The sequence below is a fragment of the Sylvia atricapilla genome, chromosome 8, assembly GCF_009819655.1.
Source record: "Sylvia atricapilla isolate bSylAtr1 chromosome 8, bSylAtr1.pri, whole genome shotgun sequence".
Classification (NCBI taxonomy): domain Eukaryota; kingdom Metazoa; phylum Chordata; class Aves; order Passeriformes; family Sylviidae; genus Sylvia; species Sylvia atricapilla.
Window position 1 is genome coordinate 29,513,168 of NC_089147.1, and position 6,461 is coordinate 29,519,628.

A 6,461-nucleotide genomic window follows, 5' to 3' on the forward strand; every position below is an offset into this window, starting at 1 on the left:
TAGGGCACCCACCTTCCACCAAGACAGGCAAGAGCAGCACACACTCACAAACAAACTCCTCAGAAGAAAGAGGGAGAGAAAGGAACTGCACGTTTGGGCAGAGGCAGATGTGCTTTGCTCTCTCCAGCGTTTCACTCAGCGCCTATCTATCCACTAGGACATCAAAAGTCTGTTCGTTCTGCATTTCAGATAAAAAGCGTTCACTTCCAGGAGGTCTTGTTCAAATGAATGCAAAGGGAAGCGCAGGAGATAACACAAAGCTACAACCTTTCGGTGCACAGGAATTATCCCGTTCAGCAAAGCACTTCCAGATTATACACGGGAACAGCCCTCCGGAGAAAGGCTTTAAACCAGAACAGCACCTTTTTTTTTTCCTAGATGTTCTGTAAAACAACAGCCAGTATATAAAGCATAACCTTTTTGAGCAGGGGAAAAGGAAAAAAGGGGGGAAAAAGGGGGAAAAAAAGGGGGAAAAAAGGGGGGGGGGGGGAAAAAAGGGGGGGGGGGGGGAAAAAGGGGGGGGGAAAAAAGGGGGGGGGGGAAAAGGGGGGGGGGGGAAAAGGGGGGGGGGAAAAAGGGGGGGGGGAAAAGGAAAAAAAGGGGGGGGGGAAAAAGGGGGGGGGGAAAAAAGGGGGGGGGGAAAAAGGGGGGGGGGGGGGAAAAAAGGGGGGGAAGAAAAAAAAGGGGGGGAAGAAAAAAAAGGGGGGGAAGAAAAAAAAGGGGGGGAAGAAAAAAAAGGGGGGGAAGAAAAAAAAGGGGGGGAAGAAAAAAAAGGGGGGGAAGAAAAAAAAAGGGGGGGAAGAAAAAAAAGGGGGGGGAAAAAAAGGGGGGGGGAAGAAAAGGGGGGGGAAGAAAAGGGGGGGGGAAGAAAAGGGGGGGGGAAGAAAAAAAGGGGGGGGAAGAAAAAAAGGGGGGGGAAGAAAAAAAGGGGGGGGAAGAAAAAAGGGGGGGGGAAGAAAAAAGGGGGGGGGAAGAAAAAAAGGGGGGGGAAGAAAAAAAGGGGGGGAAAAAAAAAAGGGGGGGAAAAAAAAATAGGGGGGGGGAAAAAAAAGGGGGGGGGGAAAAAAAAGGGGGGGGGGGGAAAAAAAGGGGGGGGAAAAAAAAGGGGGGGGGGGAAAAATCTGTCACGACCCAAAGGGAATTTCCTGACTGTGTAACAGGCACTGATGTGACTCAATAGCTCTTAGGAACAAAACTCTGCCCTCCCTGAACTACTTGGTATATCACTCCAAACAGGCTGGTTTAACCAGGACACGCATCTCCAACGCCTCAGTGTCCGGAATGGAAGCCCACGGCGGGAGCCCCGGGCCCGCCCCGGTGGCCGCAGCGTGGGGACTCGGTGCCATCTGGTGGCCGCCACTCGTCCCGCTCCTGCCCCAGCCTGGGCACGAACCCGCTCCCAAAGCCGGGACCTGCTTGTGACACGCCGCTCCTGAACAGGGGTTTAGGAATATCAAAGCTCTGCCCGAGTGTGTCAGTGACAATAATGACTTATTGCTCACTTCGGTGTTTTCACTTTGTCAGTGAATGAATGCTGCTTTCCCCTACGCTTTTTCATTCACTCCCTGACTACACCAGCGTCAGAGGCATTATGGAGCTATAAGCTCCGACAATAAACCCAAGAGGTGTTATCTTTCATCCAGCTGACTGAGAAAGGTGGGAGAAGAGAAAAGGAGAAAGTCATTTCACATAATAAAAACGCTTGTGCGGTTTTCCTCTCTTCCTGACAGATTACAAAAGCCAAAGGTTACACAAGTTTATATGAGACCTTTTCTTTTTATATCTTGAAATTACTACTGCTAAAACACTTCCACTAGAATTACTAACACCACCCACCTACAACAGCTCCAGGCCTCTGGCTTTTTTTGCTTTTTCTTAGTATCTGTCACCCAGCCCCAGGATCTTTGCTTTGAGGTGAGCATCTGGCACTGCCATCACACAGCAATAAAAGTCCAGTGTGCAACATCCCATAATAGTGATATTTAACAAAATGACACCCGTCCCCTGACACTCTAAGAGCAATGCCATGTCCCTGTAACACTTGGGCACAGACTCCAGGGAGTGGGTGTGGGAAGCAAGCACTAGCAGCTACAATTCAGAGCCCTGCATATGCTTGATGAATAAGCTGTAAAATAGTCGCAGGCAGAGGGAGAAACAGTGAAGTCAGGACTTGAAGGATAAAATTTGAATTTGGTCACTCCTGTTTCTAGTTTTTTTCTTCAGATCCACCAAATGCTGACAAAGATGATGAGTCACACGTGGTTTTTTGGTCTCTCAGTAAACTAGTCACAGAAAGCTGAATGCCTTGCAGAAAAAAAAAGAAAGGAAAAAAAAAAAGCTAGAATGCTTGAAATAAAGCAATAAGTGTAACTAATAACTGGGACATGGCGCCCAGACTATTCCAGTATTTATCTGGAAACAGATATACATCTCTGTAGTCACTCTGCTTAACCTGAACCAGTGAAACGTGGCAAAATAATACCATGTAATGATTGCTGGGAAGAGTGATAGAATGGGTGACTGCTTCTAGCAAATATGCAGGAAATTAAAGTACCTTCCTTCCTCCACTCCTAAAAATGGTGTGCGCACATGGGGCAAAATTTAAAGGAAGCACTCAAACAGCAACAAGAGTAACAGGGCACTCTGATCCTGACAGCAGGCATAGAAAGAAACAGAGGTGAAAGTGTTGTGAAGGAATAAACAAGGAAATAATATTTCAAAAAATATTTTAACTAAAAAAATGGCACAAAAGACTGGGGTCAACATGTTTTAACTACACCGTTAAAAGGCTACCAACGAAACACTCTCTCTGGGATCACCTTTGTTGTTTCCATTCCCATGTCCCGCCCCCGATAAAGGCAATGGCAAATCACCATTGGCAAATGGACTAAACAAATAAATTCACTAATTTAGCCAGGTCACCTAGGGAGGACTGACTGAGTGCCTTCTGTGAAGGTTAAAAATACAACACCCAGAGTCGTTATGCAGGAAGCTTTGCTGCTGTGATCATGCAGCACATACCAGACAGTGGGCTGAATGTCTAAAAGCACAAGGACAGCTGATGAATATTAATACCTTAGCATCAATTCCACATCCCTACGGCTGTAAAAGTGTTCTTGCTGGTTGCCATTCTCCAAGACCCTTCTCATTTCTAAGTTACATGGCATAAGACTATGCTCTGCAACATAATTATTCTCTCAAATATGTTTTTAAACTACAACTCTCATTCAGTGCAGACCACTACAGGTTGGTGTGATGACACTTGAAGTACTAATTTTGGAGTATTATGAAGCCTAAACCCAAAATTTTCTGCCTTGATGTCTCATGGTTCACTAAATAAGCACCATGTTACTGCACTGCACACGGGGAACGCTGTCCTTGCTATTGGTGTTGTGCAATCACAACTGGAAGCATGCAAATATAAACTCAGCAGGTCAGCCACCTTTCCCTACTACTGACATTAGTATTGCTCCTGGTAACAAGTATTAGAGATCCCAAGTTTTCCATTAAGTAAGTGAGTTGTATATTTCTTTCACATTTTCTCAGTGGGCAGGATCCTAGAGGTTCTAATGAGAAATTTCCTGTTCTAGAAAAAAAAACTTTTCTGAAGTTTCCATACATTTAGTAATGTCATTCTCCCTAGGAGGGGAAAAAAAAAATGTTAATCACCTCATGAACAAATTTCCTGCAAAGAACTGTTATAATCTGTGGTGATGATGTTCAAGCAAATGCTTGTGAGTATTTGGAAAATAATTTCAAAACGCACAAGTTAAATACTACTTGTAGCACAATGAAGTTCCCTGAAAAACAATATCACTGATGCAATTCATGGCCCTTACAAGACAGGAACACAGTTTTGGGTATATGAATTGATTTATTTTGGACATACCAGGACTAAGCTCAGTCATGACCGCTATGAAAAGTGAATTTTTTTTATTTCACAATTCTAAGGGCCTTCTTATACTAAACCAACAAACTTCTGTTTTGCAATAGCATTGCAAAACAACAGTTAACCTCCAGGCTAATAATCAAGACTTTAGCATGTTTGAACAACAAAAAACAGTTCTATAATATAGTTATACTTGGGAACTAGACTAAGATCCAAATAGATCCCTAAATCTATAGGTCAGGTTTCATATACAAGATATGAGTAAGTACAAAGAGTAACTTTTTATAAGCCAAAAATTAACAAGTAACATGCAAAGCAGAAAATGCAGGCTGCAAATCTATCAGTTCAGATCCTACCAAAAAGCAGCACAGAAAAATCGTTATTCCTTATTTTCATATCATACATATAAACGACTGGAACACTTTTAAATGGTGCATAACATGATATATGAACGGACACCTTTTGAAATAAGGTATACAATTAGCCTAAATGCAACCATCATCCTTACATGTTCTTGTCTATGCAGAGACACAGTTCTGCAGACCACAGTGTTCTGGTCCAATACTATAGTTTTAATACATCACTTATTTATAACTTACTGTAAAAGGAAAGTGTTTTTCTTCCTCATGCTTTTCTAAATGCTTCACATGCCCTTCATATATCAACTTTAAAACCATGTTTACTTTAAGAACAAATAATGCAAAATTACCCTTCTTCCCTATGCACTTGCCTAAGGAGCTCAGGTTCAGACTCAAGTGAAAGCAGACTTTCTGCCATGTCCACTGCTTCAGAATTACCTATTTTTTTTTTTTTTAGGACTGAACTCAGAAATTATAACTGAAAGTTAAAATCCAAAGTATCCACCCTATCTTTTTTCCACTATATAGCTTTTTCACAGTGGTTGTAAAGATGACAAAGGTAATTCCAACGAAGATGGTCCCTAGCAGGTCTGTAAGACTACACAGGATGGAAACTCAAGCTATGGGCAAAGTTAATGATCTTTTTAAGATATTAGAGAAATAGATGAGAATTTTAAGACTACTTAATATTATTACAGAAGTGTCCATTCAATAAAAAGGCTATCAATACAATTAAAAATGATCATTTAACCAAGTAGCTAAATTTTGGCATCACTTAAACCTGCCAGGTAGATCTGGTAGGGACTGACCTTATGCAAATTGGCCACTTCAGTCTGTAAAAAGCAAACACCTGGGAGACTGAGTAAGTGAGTGGAACTGAACTTGCCAGAGGCAGAAACTCTTACCATAAATTGTTTGTAAGGTGCAACGGAATGTACACCTCAAAGGTGAGAAGAAACGCTTGTCCTTTCTAAAAGTGTATGCAGAAAACAACAAATGCTTGCCTTTTTATGAAAATATGTTTGGTTAGAGAACATTCTTCTGGTTAATTTATCCTTCTCCTTGACAAACAGACACACATCATAATCAAAATATCACCAAAAAACCAAAAAAAACCCAAAAAAACCCAAACAAAACCAACCAAAAAAAACCATCAGGAAGCCCCAAGAGCTGACCCTCAGACACTTGTTCCAAAGCTTGGTAGCTCCCAATATAAGGAGGTCTGGAGACCACAGGCAGGATTGCCATTTCACAGGTAAGACTATGAAGATCCCATCATTCTGGTTTTTAAACTTTTTAGAAATGCCTGCCTATGAACAACCCTGTTTTTGTAAGGATGAGAAACGTATACCCGTTGGGCACATGGTCCTACTAACTACGTAACATAGAGGGAACAAAAAAAACCCTTTGGTTTCTTAAACATGTTCCACATCCTTGAACAGCCTCCAAGCTGGCTCTCAACTTCATTTTTGGTAAACTTTAACAAAGGTGGGTGGCAAAGCTGTTTAATGGGCATGTGACACAATTAAGCAAGTCATTTTGTGAGCACTGGAACTTACCCTGCCTGCTCCCCACCCCAGCTTAGATTCTTTGCTGTGTGGTAATACAGCTAAGCCCACACTACAGTGGCATGAACTGGGAATGTGAATTTGTCTGTGCACCTATTTTCAAGAAGCTTGTGGAAAACTAGCTTTGAACTATTTCTGCTCTGTCAGATTTAATCAAAAGCAGCAAGAAGTTCAAGTTGTCTTGAGTGTCAGTAGAGAGATACTGACAGAAAGGATTACTGGTACAGGGAAGCCCAGATGAAAAGTACATTCTCTCACCAAAAACATTCTGTCAGCTCATTGCAGGGTTATGCATTGAATAGGTCATACAGTAACACACTTGGCAGATGAAAGTATATAAATTATTTGCCTGGGATCTCTGTCTTCTCAACCAGCTATCCCCAGACGATTACATTCTGTTCGCAGAGCCACCATGGGCAGTTTCAGGATTCAGACTTCTTCTCACACTTGGCTCTGCTCACAACTTCTGCCTTACTTCTTGCAGCTGTCAGCCCCTGCTGGAGTCCTTACAAGCCAGCAGAGGCTGTGAAAATGAGAAACAGGACAGCAGGTCACAGTAAGTCAGGACTGTGCTCTGCTCTCACAAGCACCTCTGCCTGTGCCTGCTGCCTTCCCGACCCAGCTGATGCCAGATGGACAGGAGGG